Source organism: Salvelinus fontinalis, chromosome 10 (genome assembly GCF_029448725.1).
Source record: "Salvelinus fontinalis isolate EN_2023a chromosome 10, ASM2944872v1, whole genome shotgun sequence".
NCBI lineage: Eukaryota > Metazoa > Chordata > Actinopteri > Salmoniformes > Salmonidae > Salvelinus > Salvelinus fontinalis.
Window position 1 is genome coordinate 39,992,716 of NC_074674.1, and position 18,533 is coordinate 40,011,248.

The 18,533-nt window shown below is 39.6% G+C and overlaps 1 non-coding gene across 1 annotated transcript; it reads left to right on the top strand.

The window, feature by feature from the left end:
* Positions 1–4,722: 4,722 nt before the first annotated feature.
* On the top strand, positions 4,723–4,805 carry trnal-cag (transfer RNA leucine (anticodon CAG)). The gene has a single exon. It is a non-coding gene; the product is annotated as a tRNA-Leu (tRNA).
* Positions 4,806–18,533: the final 13,728 nt, after the last annotated feature.

Sequence of the window (18,533 nt, forward strand, 5' to 3'; positions counted from 1 at the left end):
ATATATATATAACAAGGACCCCCGAGTTGTTCCTTGTTAGTTGACACAATCGTGCAGATAAAACTCCCGGCTCCGAGTTAGCAATGAGAGTTAGCAGGACGTTCAGGAATGCTGGACTTAAAAACACAACTAATAGTAGTTGTTGTTGTTGATAGAGTTGTTAGCGTTCGCACACACGGCAAATCAATGATCTTTTAATAACTCCTAGGACCTATACTACTACTACTACTATTACTACCCCTGATGCATCCCAAACCGTACCCTATCCCCTATATAGTGTAATACTTTTGCCCAGTTCCCCGTAGGGCTCTGGTCTAAAGTAGTGGGTATAGGGTATAGGGTAGTGTTTTTTGGGACGTAAACATTGTGAAGTACAATCGCTGGTCTAGAGCTGAATCTTGTGACTTCCTTTGACTTTCCCCTCTTTTATTTTGTATTTTGCTTTTCTTTTTTTTTAACTGTGTTCGTAAATAGGACTGCCGATTAATATAACTATTATTACTATTGTTATTATTATTAAAAAAATTACATTTCTTATCGGATTTTGGTATTTTGTCTTTTTTGTGTGAGTGTGTTTCTCAATAATATATATATATACATATATATCCTGTTAATGTGTCTTTATTTAGACAGACCTGTATATGAAATGATGAAAAGACGAGGATGGTTCATTATAGATTCTTGATCGGGTACAAGCATCTTTTGGAAAAAAAATCTTTTGGTCAAATGAGCTGGTTAAACCTATAGCAAACCAACCATGGTCAAATGAACTGGTTAAACGTACCTATAGCAAACTAACCATGGTCAAATAAACTGGTTAAACCTATAGCAAACCAACCATGGTCAAATGAACTGGTTAAACCTATAGCAAACCAACCATGGTCAAATGAGCTGGTTAAACCTATAGCAAACCAACCATGGTCAAATGAACTGGTTAAACCTATAGCAAACCAACCATGGTCAAATGAACTGGTTAAACCTATAGCAAACCAACCATGGTCAAATGAACTGGTTAAACCTATAGCAAACCAACCATGGTCAAAATGAACTGGTTAAACCTATAGCAAACCAATCATGGTCAAATGAACTGGTTAAACCTATAGCAAACCAACCATGGTCAAATGAACTGGTTAAACCTATAGCAAACCAACCATGGTCAAATGAACTGGTTAAACCTATAGCAAACCAACCATGGTCAAATGAACTGGTTAAACCTATAGCAAACCAACCATGGTCAAATGAACTGGTTAAACCTATAGCAAACCAACCATGGTCAAATGAACTGGTTAAACCTATAGCAAACCAACCATGGTCAAATGAACTGGTTAAACCTATAGCAAACCAACCATGGTCAAATGAACTGGTTAAACCTATAGCAAACGAACCATGGTCAAATGAACTGGTTAAACGTACCTATAGCAAACTAACCATGGTCAAATGAACTGGTTAAACCTATAGCAAACCAACCATGGTCAAATGAACTGGTTAAACCTATAGCAAACCAACCATGGTCAAAGGAACTGGTTAAACCTATAGCAAACCAACCATGGTCAAATGAACTGGTTAAACGTACCTATAGCAAACCAACCATGGTCAAATGAACTGGTTAAACCTATAGCAAACCAACCTTGGTCAAATGAACTGGTTAAACCTATAGCAAACCAACCATGGTCAAATGAACTGGTTAAACGTACCTATAGCAAACTAACCATGGTCAAATAAACTGGTTAAACCTATAGCAAACCAACCATGGTCAAATGAACTGGTTAAACCTATAGCAAACCAACCATGGTCAAATGAACTGGTTAAACGTACCTATAGCAAACTAACCATGGTCAAATGAACTGGTTAAACCTATAGCAAACCAACCATGGTCAAATGAACTGGTTAAACCTATAGCAAACCAACCATGGTCAAATGAACTGGTTAAACGTACCTATAGCAAACCAACCATGGTCAAATGAACTGGTTAAACCTATAGCAAACCAACCATGGTCAAATGAACTGGTTAAACCTATAGCAAACCAACCATGGTCAAATGAACTGGTTAAACGTACCTATAGCAAACTAACCATGGTCAAATAAACTGGTTAAACCTATAGCAAACCAACCATGGTCGAATGAACTGGTTAAACCTATAGCAAACCAACCATGGTCAAATGAACTGGTTAAACCTATAGCAAACCAACCATGTTCAAATGAACTGGTTAAACCTATAGCAAACCAACCATGGTCAACTGAACTGGGTAAACCTATAGCAAACCAACCATGGTCAAATGAACTGGTTAAACCTATAGCAAACCAACCATGGTCAAATGAACTGGTTAAACCTATAGCAAACCAACCATGGTCAAATGAACTGCTTAAACGTACCTATAGCAAACCAACCATGGTCAAATGAACTGGTTAAACCTATAGCAAACCAACCATGGTCAAATGAACTGGTTAAACCTATAGCAAACCAACCATGGTCAAATGAACTGGTTAAACGTACCTATAGCAAACTAACCATGGTCAAATGAACTGGTTAAACCTATAGCAAACCAACCATGGTCAAATGAACTGGTTAAACGTACCTATAGCAAACCAACCATGGTCAAATGAACTGGTTAAACCTATAGCAAACCAACCATGGTCAAATGAACTGGTTAAACGTACCTATAGCAAACCAACCATGGTCAAATGAACTGGTTAAACCTATAGCAAACCAACCATGGTCAAATGAACTGGTTAAACCTATAGCAAACCAACCATGGTCAAATGAACTGGTTAAACGTACCTATAGCAAACCAACCATGGTCAAATGAACTGGATAAACCTATAGCAAACCAACCATGGTCAAATGAACTGGTTAAACCTATAGCAAACCAACCATGGTCAAATGAACTGGTTAAACGTACCTATAGCAAACTAACCATGGTCAAATAAACTGGTTAAACCTATAGCAAACCAACCATGGTCAAATGAACTGGTTAAACCTATAGCAAACCAACCATGGTCAAATGAGCTGGTTAAACCTATAGCAAACCAACCATGGTCAAATGAACTGGTTAAACCTATAGCAAACCAACCATGGTCAAATTAACTGGTTAAACCTATAGCAAACCAACCATGGTCAAATTAACTGGTTAAACCTATAGCAAACCAACCATGGTCAAATTAACTGGTTAAACCTATAGCAAACCAACCATAGTCAAATTAACTGGTTAAACGTACCTATAGCAAACTAACAATGGTCAAATGATTAAATAGATTTTCAGAATGTCAGATAATGTTCTTGCCTTTGTTACCTATTTTAGACCCATTTTTGCTCAACTTTAAATACAATTGTCATCAATGAATAGAAAGTTGAGTGTAAAAGTGTTTTGCTCACAGAATATCAACACGTTGTTTTCATAAGAAGAGAACATGTTACAAATGTGTTCACTGTTTCCGGCGACTGCACAAAATGTTAAATGGCGTTATCAGTAGTAGAATATAAGGAAATGTGTAAACATGGGAACTGTCTAACTGCTATGGTTCTTGACAACATTGCAGGGAAGAAAGTTTAGTTATTATGTAAGTAACTTTGGGTTACTCCTAAAGACATCATCTCCAACATTAACGCTTTGTTTTCGGTGTGATTTGAGACTCGGTTCGTATCAGTTGTGTTCCTCCATTTTATTCACCGTTTCTTATTTATTTTGTGGATTGCGTTTCTGCGTCGGTGGAAAGTTGACGAACCTATGAGCGCACCGGCATCTGGATTATAATGATATTGATGAATAAATCCGGTACACAATGTGGATATTTTATTTTTTCCTTTTGATCAGGAATAATATTTATTTTGATATGTATGACATTTTTTGGGGGTGAAATTTGCATTAAAAAAGGACAGTAATTACCCATAATTCCTGCACCTTTTTGATAGTTGTATTTCCAAATTTGATCATCATGATTTAGTTACTGCAAAGACAATCTATTGATCTCAAATCAAATCTACTTAAAAGACAGACTAACTTTCTGTTTTGTCAGCTTTGACTCAACAAATGTTTGTGTTAATCTTTTTGCAAACAGTCATGTTTTAAAGAATGCACTTGCAATTCTGACGGTATCATTTGGTTTGGATTGATGTATTTGTTTTGAGAAGGAAGCTACATAAATTGTTTTTTTTTTTAATGTACTGTTTTGCAAACTGTCACATAGTTTTGTGTCTTGTGAACACCGTTTCGAAAACTGACAACGTTGTTACAAAAAAAATGATTGTATGCGATTGAGAAGCTGTAATAATGTAAATTGTTGGAGTCTCTTATCTGTTTACAAGTCTGAACGGATTCTTACACGTTAAGTACACCGGTTTGACCACCAGGTGGCAGTAATTCGTCATGGGAAAGTGTTTCACTAACTACCAAAAGTGTACGGGTCTGTATCTTCGTAGTCTCCAGTGGCCTCATCTTGCCTCGTTTATAAATCGTTGGCCTACATGATTTTCACGCAAAAGTTGGAATTGATCAAAACTGAACTTGACGTGAGAATGTGCTTTCCTCCCACTGCAAACTTTAAACCATGTGTACGGACACTTTCTATTGGTTGAAGTATTGCATTCCCAGAAGGCAACAGTAGCAGGAATATATGATGACACTATTATTCCGAACAATAAAACAGATAACTAAACAGAAGACGCAATCGTTTGCGTTAGAGAGAAGGGTGAAACTAGAATTATTGTATCACTGCACTCAGTGTGTCAGGATGGCCGAGCGGTCTAAGGCGCTGCGTTCAGGTCGCAGTCTCCCCTGGAGGCGTGGGTTCGAATCCCACTTCTGACAGTCTATTTTGTTGAGCTTCCCAAGTGGCGCAGCGGTCTAAGGCACTGCATCTCAGCGCTAGAGCCGTCACTACAGACACCCTGGTTTGAATCCAGGCTGTATCACAACCGGCCGTGATATGGAGCACATAGGGCGACGCATAATTGGCTCAGCGACGTCCGGATTTGTTCTTAACTGACGTGCCTAGTTAAATAAATACAAATGTAAAACATCTCAAATAATTAGATATTGTCATCTATTTCCTACTGTTTATTTAATTTCCATGATAATTGAAGAATAAATTCCTCACTTTTTCTGATTCATGATTTCAAACTCGCGAAGTAGTCTAAAACAAGTTAGGATAGGCACGTCCCATTTCGTTTCATTGGACCTACTTCACAGTAGTAAGTATATAAACTCAAGTATTTTCCTCTATGCGATCCGAAGTTTAACGGTAGAACAGACTTTTTCTTGTTTGTAGGCTACGTCTGAATAAAGCAATGTTAAATTTCTCGAGTAGACAATATTTAATTTATCAACATAATACATTATTATACATATCATGACCATTGCAGAATAAATTCCTCACCTTTTCTGTCCATGATGAGTTCATAATCTCGAAGTAGCCATACAACAAATTACCATGGGCATCTCTCATTTAATTGAGTCTATTAGATAGGCTATTACAATGTATAGTTTTTTGCTCTAGCCTAGCCTATATGCATCCAACAGGGAGCGCAGTTTATAACATACAGTAGAATTGAACAGGTGAACAGACAGTTGATATTTTGCATTGAAGTGTGTAGGTTACCACTGTAAGTAGGGCCCACGGTGTTGCCAACTAATTTCCAGGGGGAGTTGCTAGAGGCAAGACGATTTGTTGCTAAAAGTTGCTAAATGACGTTGTGATGTCATTGCGTAATAACGTAAAACTGCGTCATTACGTAGAATACACAATAACGTTACTCAAATTGACTGGCTATCTCGGCGAAAAATATGATTTGACATTTGTTAGTTTAGATTTGTTTGTTTATCACATATTTTTTGTAAAAGTAATATAAACACAACGCATTTTATATGATCGGATATATATATATTTTTAAATACAACACATTTAATTATTGAACAATTACACATTACACATTACAAATATATAGGACAAAACATACATCACAACAAGAGAAAGACCACAACACTAATAAAAAGAGACCTAAGACAACAACATAGCATGGCAGCATCACATGACAACACAGCATGGCAGCATCACATGACAACATAGCATGGTAGCAACACAACATGGCAGCAGGACATTGTAGCAGCACAAAACACGGTACAAACATTATTGGGCACAGACAACCATGACGGATAATGGGGAGCCTTTCCAATGAAATCATGACGGCTAATGGGGGGGCTTCCCAGGGCAATCATGTCAGATGACAGCCCCCAGTTTGTGTCCGATTGTTTCATCGACACCATTATTTAAACTAATGTAAAGTCAGTTATTGTTGGTTGATTTTTCTTAATTAAGTTTGTCAGGTTGCAGTACAACTGTTCGAACACTAGATGGAGACAAATAACCGGCTCAGAAACTCCACATTATATCTGTACGTTAGCGCATTATACAAGTCTTTTACTTTCTTCATGTCTATATTAATTCATTCATTGTTTTCCCAGTATTGAAAAGCTTACTTTAAAGGGTCGAGGCAATGTCTAAGTATAAAATGTATTCATAAAAAAGATTCAAACGGACACAACCATTGGTGTGCTACTTAAGTTGGTTCCACTGAAAATGGGTATAGTGAACGCACTAGACTACCGCCACAAACATAAATACTAGCGCTGTCAAACGATTCAAATAATTAATGAAGTTAATGGCATTACTTAATCGAGATTTATCAACAACAACAAAATAATCGCTCAAATTTGGCTTTAAATAAATAAGGATTTTTCCATTGATGTTTAAACGGCATTTTCACCATAAACAACACAAAAGTCACTAACATACAGCTATTAATGATCCCAATGTTCCAGTTGGACTACTCCCTGTTATCAATGTTTCAGTAGGACTACTCCCTGTTATCAATGTTTCAGCAGGACTACTCCCTCTATTCAATGTATCAGTAGGACTACTCCCTGTTATCAATGTTTCAGCAGGACTACTCCCTGTTATCAATGTTTCAGCAGGACTACTCCCTCTATTCAATGTTTCAGTAGGACTACTCCCTGTTATCAATGTTTCAGCAGGACTACTCCCTGTTATCAATGTTTCAGTAGGACTACTCCCTCTATTCAATGTTTCAGCAGCACTACTCCCTCTATTCAATGTTTCAGTAGGCCTACTCCATCTATTCAATGTTTCAGCAGGACTACTCCCTCTATTCAATGTTTCAGTAGGACTACTCCCTCTATTCAATGTTTCTGTAGGACTACTCCCTCTATTCAATGTTTCAGCAGGACTACTCCCTCTATTCAATGTTTCAGTAGGACTACTCCCTGTTATCAATGTTTCAGTAGGACTACTCCCTGTTATCAATGTTTCAGCAGGACTACTCCCTCTATTCAATGTATCAGTAGGACTACTCCCTGTTATCAATGTTTCAGCAGGACTACTCCCTGTTATCAATGTTTCAGCAGGACTACTCCCTCTATTCAATGTTTCAGTAGGACTACTCCCTGTTATCAATGTTTCAGCAGGACTACTCCCTGTTATCAATGTTTCAGTAGGACTACTCCCTCTATTCAATGTTTCAGCAGCACTACTCCCTCTATTCAATGTTTCAGTAGGCCTACTCCATCTATTCAATGTTTCAGCAGGACTACTCCCTCTATTCAATGTTTCAGTAGGACTACTCCCTCTATTCAATGTTTCTGTAGGACTACTCCCTCTATTCAATGTTTCAGCAGGACTACTCCCTCTATTCAATGTTTCAGTAGGACTACTCCCTGTTAACAATGTTTCAGCAGGACTACTCCCTGTTATCAATGTTTCAGCAGGACTACTCCCTGTTATCAATGTTTCAGAAGGACTACTCCCTGTTATCAATGTTTCTGTAGGACTACTCCCTGTTATCAATGTATCAGCAGGACTACTCCCTGTTATCAATGTTTCAGCAGGACTACTCCCTGTTATCAATGTTTCAGCAGGACTACTCCCTGTTATCAATGTTTCAGAAGGACTACTCCCTGTTATCAATGTTTCAGTAGGACTACTCCCTGTTATCAATGTTTCAGAATGACTACTCCCTGTTATCAATGTTTCAGCAGGACTACTCCCTGTTATCAATGTCTCAGAAGGACTACTCCCTGTTATCAATGTTTCAGTAGGACTACTCCCCGTTATCAATGTTTCAGAAGGACTACTCCCTCTTATCAATGTTTCAGCAGGACTACTCCCTGATCCCAATGTTTCAGTAGGACTACTCCCTGATCCCAATGTTTCAGTAGGACTACTCCCTGTTATCAATGTTTCAGCAGGACTACTCCCTGTTATCAATGTTTCAGTAGGACTACTCCCTCTATTCAATGTTTCAGTAGGACTACTCCCTGTTATCAATGTTTCAGTAGGACTACTCCCTCTATTCAATGTTTCAGAAGGACTACTCCCTCTATTATATGTTTCAGAAGGACTACTCCCTGTTATCAATGTTTCAGTAGGACTACTCCCTGTTATCATAGTTTCAGTAGGACTACTCCCTCTATTCAATGTTTCAGTAGGACTACTCCCTCTATTCAATGTTTCAGTAGGACTACTCCCTGTTATCAATGTTTCAGTAGGACTACTCCCTCTGTTCAATGTTTCAGCAGGACTACTCCCTGTTATCAATGTATCAGTAGGACTACTCCCTCTAATCAATGTTTCAGTAGAACTACTCCCTGTTATCAATGTTTCTGTAGGACTACTCCCTCTATTCAATGTTTCAACAGGACTACTCCCTCTTATCAATGTTTCAGCAGGACTACTCCCTGTTATCAATGTTTCAGTAGGACTACTCCCTGTTATCAATGTTTCAGAAGGACTACTCCCTGTTATCAATGTTTCAGAAGGACTACTCCCTGTTATCAATGTTTTAGCAGGACTACTCCCTCTATTCAATGTTTCAGAAGGACTACTCCCTGTTATCAATGTTTCAGAAGGACAACTCCCTGTTATCAATGTTTCAGTAGGACTACTCCCTCTATTCAATGTTTCAGTAGGACTACTCCCTGTTATCAATGTTTCAGCAGGACTACTCCCTGTTATCAATGTTTCAGCAGGACTACTCCCTGTTATCAATGTTTCTGTAGGACTACTCCCTGTTATCAATGTTTCAGTAGGACTACTCCCTCTATTCAATGTTTCAGCAGCACTACTCCCTCTATTCAATGTTTCAGCAGCACTACTCCCTCTATTCAATGTTTCAGTAGGCCTACTCCATCTATTCAATGTTTCAGCAGGACTTCTCCCTCTATTCAATGTTTCAGTAGGACTACTCCCTCTATTCAATGTTTCTGTAGGACTACTCCCTCTATTCAATGTTTCAGCAGGACTACTCCCTCTATTCAATGTTTCAGTAGGACTACTCCCTGTTAACAATGTTTCAGCAGGACTACTCCCTGTTATCAATGTTTCAGCAGGACTACTCCCTGTTATCAATGTTTCAGAAGGACTACTCCCTGTTATCAATGTTTCTGTAGGACTACTCCCTGTTATCAATGTATCAGCAGGACTACTCCCTGTTATCAATGTTTCAGCAGGACTACTCCCTGTTATCAATGTTTCAGCAGGACTACTCCCTGTTATCAATGTTTCAGAAGGACTACTCCCTGTTATCAATGTTTCAGTAGGACTTCTCCCTGTTATCAATGTTTCAGAATGACTACTCCCTGTTATCAATGTTTCAGCAGGACTACTCCCTGTTATCAATGTCTCAGTAGGACTACTCCCTGTTATCAATGTTTCAGTTGGACTACTCCCCGTTATCAATGTTTCAGAAGGACTACTCCCTCTTATCAATGTTTCAGCAGGACTACTCCCTGATCCCAATGTTTCAGCAGGACTACTCCCTCTATTCAATGTTTCAGTAGGACTACTCCCTGTTATCAATGTTTCAGTAGAACTACTCCCTGTTATCAATGTTTCAGATGGACTACTCCCTGTTATCAATGTTTCAGAAGGACTACTCCCTCTATTCAATGTTTCAGTAGGACTACTCCCTCTATTCAATGTTTCAGAAGGACTACTCCCTGTTATCAATGTTTCAGCAGGACTACTCCATGTTATCAATGTTTCAGTAGGACTACTCCCTGATCCCAATGTTTCAGTAGGACTACTCCCTGTTATCAATGTTTCAGCAGGACTACTCCCTGTTATCAATGTTTCAGTAGGACTACTCCCTGTTATCAATGTTTCAGCAGGACAACTCCCTCTATTCAATGTTTCAGTAGGACTACTCCCTGTTATCAATGTTTCAGCAGGACTACTCCCTGTTATCAATGTTTCAGTAGGACTACTCCCTCTATTCAATGTTTCAGTAGGACTACTCCCTCTATTTAATGTTTCAGCAGGACTACTCCCTGTTATCAATGTTTCAGAAGGACTACTCCCTGTTATCAATGTTTCAGCAGGACTACTCCCTGTTATCAATGTTTCAGTAGGACTACTCCCTCTATTCAATGTTTCAGCAGCACTACTCCCTCTATTCAATGTTTCAGTAGGCCTACTCCATCTATTCAATGTTTCAGCAGGACTACTCCCTCTATTCAATGTTTCAGTAGGACTACTCCCTCTATTCAATGTTTCTGTAGGACTACTCCCTCTATTCAATGTTTCAGCAGGTCTACTCCCTCTATTCAATGTTTCAGTAGGACTACTCCCTGTTAACAATGTTTCAGCAGGACTACTCCCTGTTATCAATGTTTCAGCAGGACTACTCCCTGTTATCAATGTTTCAGAAGGACTACTCCCTGTTATCAATGTTTCTGTAGGACTACTCCCTGTTATCAATGTATCAGCAGGACTACTCCCTGTTATCAATGTTTCAGCAGGACTACTCCCTGTTATCAATGTTTCAGCAGGACTACTCCCTGTTATCAATGTTTCAGAAGGACTACTCCCTGTTATCAATGTTTCAGTAGGACTACTCCCTGTTATCAATGTTTCAGAATGACTACTCCCTGTTATCAATGTTTCAGCAGGACTACTCCCTGTTATCAATGTCTCAGAAGGACTACTCCCTGTTATCAATGTTTCAGTAGGACTACTCCCCGTTATCAATGTTTCAGAAGGACTACTCCCTCTTATCAATGTTTCAGCAGGACTACTCCCTGATCCCAATGTTTCAGTAGGACTACTCCCTGATCCCAATGTTTCAGTAGGACTACTCCCTGTTATCAATGTTTCAGCAGGACTACTCCCTGTTATCAATGTTTCAGTAGGACTACTCCCTCTATTCAATGTTTCAGTAGGACTACTCCCTGTTATCAATGTTTCAGTAGGACTACTCCCTCTATTCAATGTTTCAGAAGGAATACTCCCTCTATTATATGTTTCAGAAGGACTACTCCCTGTTATCAATGTTTCAGTAGGACTACTCCCTGTTATCATAGTTTCAGTAGGACTACTCCCTCTATTCAATGTTTCAGTAGGACTACTCCCTCTATTCAATGTTTCAGTAGGACTACTCCCTGTTATCAATGTTTCAGTAGGACTACTCCCTCTGTTCAATGTTTCAGCAGGACTACTCCCTGTTATCAATGTATCAGTAGGACTACTCCCTCTAATCAATGTTTCAGTAGAACTACTCCCTGTTATCAATGTTTCTGTAGGACTACTCCCTCTATTCAATGTTTCAACAGGACTACTCCCTCTTATCAATGTTTCAGCAGGACTACTCCCTGTTATCAATGTTTCAGTAGGACTACTCCCTGTTATCAATGTTTCAGAAGGACTACTCCCTGTTATCAATGTTTCAGAAGGACTACTCCCTGTTATCAATGTTTTAGCAGGACTACTCCCTCTATTCAATGTTTCAGAAGGACTACTCCCTGTTATCAATGTTTCAGAAGGACAACTCCCTGTTATCAATGTTTCAGTAGGACTACTCCCTCTATTCAATGTTTCAGTAGGACTACTCCCTGTTATCAATGTTTCAGCAGGACTACTCCCTGTTATTAATGTTTCAGCAGGACTACTCCCTGTTATCAATGTTTCTGTAGGACTACTCCCTGTTATCAATGTTTCAGTAGGACTACTCCCTCTATTCAATGTTTCAGCAGCACTACTCCCTCTATTCAATGTTTCAGCAGCACTACTCCCTCTATTCAATGTTTCAGTAGGCCTACTCCATCTATTCAATGTTTCAGCAGGACTTCTCCCTCTATTCAATGTTTCAGTAGGACTACTCCCTCTATTCAATGTTTCTGTAAGACTACTCCCTCTATTCAATGTTTCAGCAGGACTACTCCCTCTATTCAATGTTTCAGTAGGACTACTCCCTGTTAACAATGTTTCAGCAGGACTACTCCCTGTTATCAATGTTTCAGCAGGACTACTCCCTGTTATCAATGTTTCAGAAGGACTACTCCCTGTTATCAATGTTTCTGTAGGACTACTCCCTGTTATCAATGTATCAGCAGGACTACTCCCTGTTATCAATGTTTCAGCAGGACTACTCCCTGTTATCAATGTTTCAGCAGGACTACTCCCTGTTATCAATGTTTCAGAAGGACTACTCCCTGTTATCAATGTTTCAGTAGGACTTCTCCCTGTTATCAATGTTTCAGAATGACTACTCCCTGTTATCAATGTTTCAGCAGGACTACTCCCTGTTATCAATGTTTCAGTAGAACTACTCCCTGTTATCAATGTTTCAGATGGACTACTCCCTGTTATCAATGTTTCAGAAGGACTACTCCCTCTATTCAATGTTTCAGTAGGACTACTCCCTCTATTCAATGTTTCAGTAGGACTACTCCCTGTTATCAATGTTTCAGCAGGACTACTCCATGTTATCAATGTTTCAGTAGGACTACTCCCTGATCCCAATGTTTCAGTAGGACTACTCCCTGTTATCAATGTTTCAGCAGGACTACTCCCTGTTATCAATGTTTCAGTAGGACTACTCCCTGTTATCAATGTTTCAGCAGGACAACTCCCTCTATTCAATGTTTCAGTAGGACTACTCCCTGTTATCAATGTTTCAGCAGGACTACTCCCTGTTATCAATGTTTCAGTAGGACTACTCCCTCAATTCAATGTTTCAGTAGGACTACTCCCTCTATTTAATGTTTCAGCAGGACTACTCCCTGTTATCAATGTTTCAGAAGGACTACTCCCTGTTATCAATGTTTCAGTAGGACTACTCCCTGTTATCAATGTTTCAGTAGGACTACTCCCTGTTATCAATGTTTCAGTAGGACTACTCCCTCTATTCAATGTTTCAGTAGGACTACTCCCTGTTATCAATGTTTCAGTAGGACTACTCCCTCTATTCAATGTTTCAGAAGGACTACTCCCTCTATTATATGTTTCAGAAGGACTACTCCCTGTTATCAATGTTTCAGTAGGACTACTCCCTGTTATCATAGTTTCAGTAGGACTACTCCCTCTATTCAATGTTTCAGTAGGACTACTCCCTCTATTCAATGTTTCAGTAGGACTACTCCCTCTATTCAATGTTTCAGTAGGACTACTCCCTGTTATCAATGTTTCAGTAGGACTACTCCCTCTGTTCAATGTTTCAGCAGGACTACTCCCTGTTATCAATGTATCAGTAGGACTACTCCCTCTAATCAATGTTTCAGTAGAACTACTCCCTGTTATCAATGTTTCTGTAGGACTACTCCCTCTATTCAATGTTTCAACAGGACTACTCCCTCTTATCAATGTTTCAGCAGGACTACTCCCTGTTATCAATGTTTCAGTAGGACTACTCCCTGTTATCAATGTTTCAGCAGGACTACTCCCTGTTATCAATGTTTCAGAAGGACTACTCCCTCTTTCAATGTATCAGTAGGACTACTCCCTGTTATCAATGTATCAGTAGGACTACTCCCTCTAATCAATGTTTCAGTAGAACTACTCCCTGTTATCAATGTTTCTGTAGGACTACTCCCTCTATTCAATGTTTCAACAGGACTACTCCCTCTTATCAATGTTTCAGCAGGACTACTCCCTGTTATCAATGTTTCAGTAGGACTACTCCCTGTTATCAATGTTTCAGCAGGACTACTCCCTGTTATCAATGTTTCAGAAGGACTACTCCCTGTTATCAATGTTTCAGAAGGACTACTCCCTGTTATCAATGTTTCAGCAGGACAACTCCCTCTATTCAATGTTTCAGTAGGACTACTCCCTGTTATCAATGTTTCAGCAGGACTACTCCCTGTTATCAATGTTTCAGTAGAACTACTCCCTGTTATCAATGTTTCAGATGGACTACTCCCTGTTATCAATGTTTCAGAAGGACTACTCCCTCTATTCAATGTTTCAGTAGGACTACTCCCTCTATTCAATGTTTCAGTAGGACTACTCCCTGTTATCAATGTTTCAGCAGGACTACTCCATGTTATCAATGTTTCAGTAGGACTACTCCCTGATCCCAATGTTTCAGTAGGACTACTCCCTGTTATCAATGTTTCAGCAGGACTACTCCCTGTTATCAATGTTTCAGTAGGACTACTCCCTGTTATCAATGTTTCAGCAGGACAACTCCCTCTATTCAATGTTTCAGTAGGACTACTCCCTGTTATCAATGTTTCAGCAGGACTACTCCCTGTTATCAATGTTTCAGTAGGACTACTCCCTCTATTCAATGTTTCAGTAGGACTACTCCCTCTATTTAATGTTTCAGCAGGACTACTCCCTGTTATCAATGTTTCAGAAGGACTACTCCCTGTTATCAATGTTTCAGTAGGACTACTCCCTGTTATCAATGTTTCAGTAGGACTACTCCCTGTTATCAATGTTTCAGTAGGACTACTCCCTCTATTCAATGTTTCAGTAGGACTACTCCCTGTTATCAATGTTTCAGTAGGACTACTCCCTCTATTCAATGTTTCAGAAGGACTACTCCCTCTATTATATGTTTCAGAAGGACTACTCCCTGTTATCAATGTTTCAGTAGGACTACTCCCTGTTATCATAGTTTCAGTAGGACTACTCCCTCTATTCAATGTTTCAGTAGGACTACTCCCTCTATTCAATGTTTCAGTAGGACTACTCCCTCTATTCAATGTTTCAGTAGGACTACTCCCTGTTATCAATGTTTCAGTAGGACTACTCCCTCTGTTCAATGTTTCAGCAGGACTACTCCCTGTTATCAATGTATCAGTAGGACTACTCCCTCTAATCAATGTTTCAGTAGAACTACTCCCTGTTATCAATGTTTCTGTAGGACTACTCCCTCTATTCAATGTTTCAACAGGACTACTCCCTCTTATCAATGTTTCAGCAGGACTACTCCCTGTTATCAATGTTTCAGTAGGACTACTCCCTGTTATCAATGTTTCAGCAGGACTACTCCCTGTTATCAATGTTTCAGAAGGACTACTCCCTCTTTCAATGTATCAGTAGGACTACTCCCTGTTATCAATGTATCAGTAGGACTACTCCCTCTAATCAATGTTTCAGTAGAACTACTCCCTGTTATCAGTGTTTCTGTAGGACTACTCCCTCTATTCAATGTTTCAACAGGACTACTCCCTCTTATCAATGTTTCAGCAGGACTACTCCCTGTTATCAATGTTTCAGTAGGACTACTCCCTATTATCAATGTTTCAGCAGGACTACTCCCTGTTATCAATGTTTCAGAAGGACTACTCCCTGTTATCAATGTTTCAGAAGGACTACTCCCTGTTATCAATGTTTTAGCAGGACTACTCCCTCTATTCAATGTTTCAGTAGGACTACTCCCTGTTATCAATGTTTCAGCAGGACTACTCCCTGTTATCAATGTTTCAGTAGGACTACTCCCTCTATTCAATGTTTCAGTAGGACTACTCCCTGTTATCAATGTTTCAGCAGGACTACTCCCTGTTATCAATGTTTCTGTAGGACTACTCCCTGTTATCAATGTTTCAGTAGGACTACTCACTCTATTCAATGTTTCAGTAGGACTACTCCCTGTTATCAATGTTTCAGCAGGACTACTCCCTCTATTCAATGTTTCAGTAGGACTACTCCCTGTTATCAATGTTTCAGCAGGACTACTCCCTGTTATCAATGTTTCAGCAGGACTACTCCCTGTTATCAATGTTTCAGTAGGGCTACTCCCTGTTATCAATGTTTCGGCAGGACTACTCCCTGTTATCAATGTTTCAGCAGGACTACTCCCTGTTATCAATGTTTCTGTAGGACTACTCCCTGTTATCAATGTTTCAGTAGGACTACTCCCTCTATTCAATGTTTCAGTAGGACTACTCCCTCTATTCAATGTTTCAGCAGGACTACTCCCTGTTATCAATGTTTCAGTAGGACTACTCCCTGTTATCAATGTTTCAACAGGACTACTCCCTGTTATCAATGTTTCTGTTGGACTACTCCCTGTTATCAATGTTTCAGCAGGACTACTCCCTGTTATCAATGTTTCTGTAGGACTACTCCCTGTTATCAATGTTTCAGTAGGACTACTCCCTGTTATCAATGTTTCAGTAGGACTACTCCCTGTTATCAATGTTTCAGCAGGACTACTCCCTGTTATCAATGTTTCAGCAGGACTACTCCCTCTATTCAATGTTTCAGTAGGACTACTCCCTGTTATCAATGTTTCAGCAGGACTACTCCCTCTATTCAATGTTTCAGTAGGACTACTCCCTGTTATCAATGTTTCAGCAGGACTACTCCCTCTATTCAATGTTTCAGTAGGACTACTCCCTGTTATCAATGTTTCAGTAGGACTACTTCCCGTTATCAATGTTTCAGTAGGACTACTCCCTGATCCCAATGTTTCAGCAGGACTACTCCCTGTTATCCATGTTTCAGTAGGCCTACTCTCTATATTCAATGTTTCAGTAGGACTACTCCCTGTTATCAATGTTTCAGCAGGACTACTCCCTCTTATCAATGTTTCAGCAGGGCTACTCCCTGATCCCAATGTTTCAGCAGGACTACTCCCTCTATTCAATGTTTCAGCAGGACTACTCCCTGTTATCAATGTTTCAGAAGGACTACTCCCTGTTATCCATGTTTCAGCAGGACTACTCCCTGTTATCAATGTTTCAGAAGGACTACTCCCTGTTATCAATGTTTCAGTAGGACTACTCCCTCTATTCAATGTTTCAGTAGGACTACTCCCTGTTATCAATGTTCCAGTAGGACTACTCCCTCTATTCAATGTTTCAGCAGGACTATTCCCTCTATTCAATGTTTCAGTAGGACTACTCCATGTTATCAATGTTTCAGTAGGACTACTCCCCGTTATCAATGTCTCAGTAGGACTACTCCATGTTATCAATGTTTCAGTAGGACTACTCCCCGTTATCAATGTCTCAGTAGGACAACTCCCTGTTATCAATGTTTCAGTAGGACTACTCCCTCTATTCAATGTTTCAGTAGGACTACTCCCTGTTATCAATGTTTCAGCAGGACTACTCCCTGTTATCAATGTTTCAGTAGGACTACTCCCTCTATTCAATGTTTCAGCAGGACTACTCCCTCTATTCAATGTTTCAGTAGGCCTACTCCATCTATTCAATGTTTCTGCAGCACTACTCCCTCTATTCAATGTTTCAGTAGGACTACTCCCTCTATTCAATGTTTCAGAAGGACTACTCCCTGTTATCAATGTTTCAGAAGGACTACTCCCTGTTATCAATGTTTCAGTAGGACTACTCCCTGTTATCAATGTTTCAGTAGGACTACTCCCTCTATTCAATGTTTCAGTAGGACTACTCCCTGTTATCAATGTTTCAGCAGGACTACTCCCTGTTATCAATGTTTCTGTAGGACTACTCCCTGTTATCAATGTTTCAGTAGGACTACTCCCTCTATTCAATGTTTCAGTAGGACTACTCCCTGTTATCAATGTTTCAGCAGGACTACTCCCTCTATTCAATGTTTCAGTAGGACTACTCCCTGTTATCAATGTTTCAGCAGGACTACTCCCTGTTATCAATGTTTCAGCAGGACTACTCCCTGTTATCAATGTTTCAGTAGGGCTACTCCCTGTTATCAATGTTTCAGCAGGACTACTCCCTGTTATCAATGTTTCAGCAGGACTACTCCCTGTTATCAATGTTTCTGTAGGACTACTCCCTGTTATCAATGTTTCAGTAGGACTACTCCCTCTATTCAATGTTTCAGTAGGACTACTCCCTCTATTCAATGTTTCAGTAGGACTACTCCCTGTTATCAATGTTTCAGCAGGACTACTCCCTGTTATCAATGTTTCAGTAGGACTACTCCCTCTATTCAATGTTTCAGCAGGACTACTCCCTCTATTCAATGTTTCAGTAGGCCTACTCCATCTATTCAATATTTCTGCAGCACTACTCCCTCTATTCAATGTTTCAGTAGGACTACTCCCTCTATTCAATGTTTCAGAAGGACTACTCCCTGTTATCAATGTTTCAGAAGGACTACTCCCTGTTATCAATGTTTCAGTAGGACTACTCCCTCTATTCAATGTTTCAGCAGGACTACTCCCTGTTATCAATGTTTCAGTAGGACTACTCCCTCTATTCAATGTTTCAGTAGGACTACTCCCTGTTATCAATGTTTCAGCAGGACTACTCCCTGTTATCAATGTTTCTGTAGGACTACTCCCTGTTATC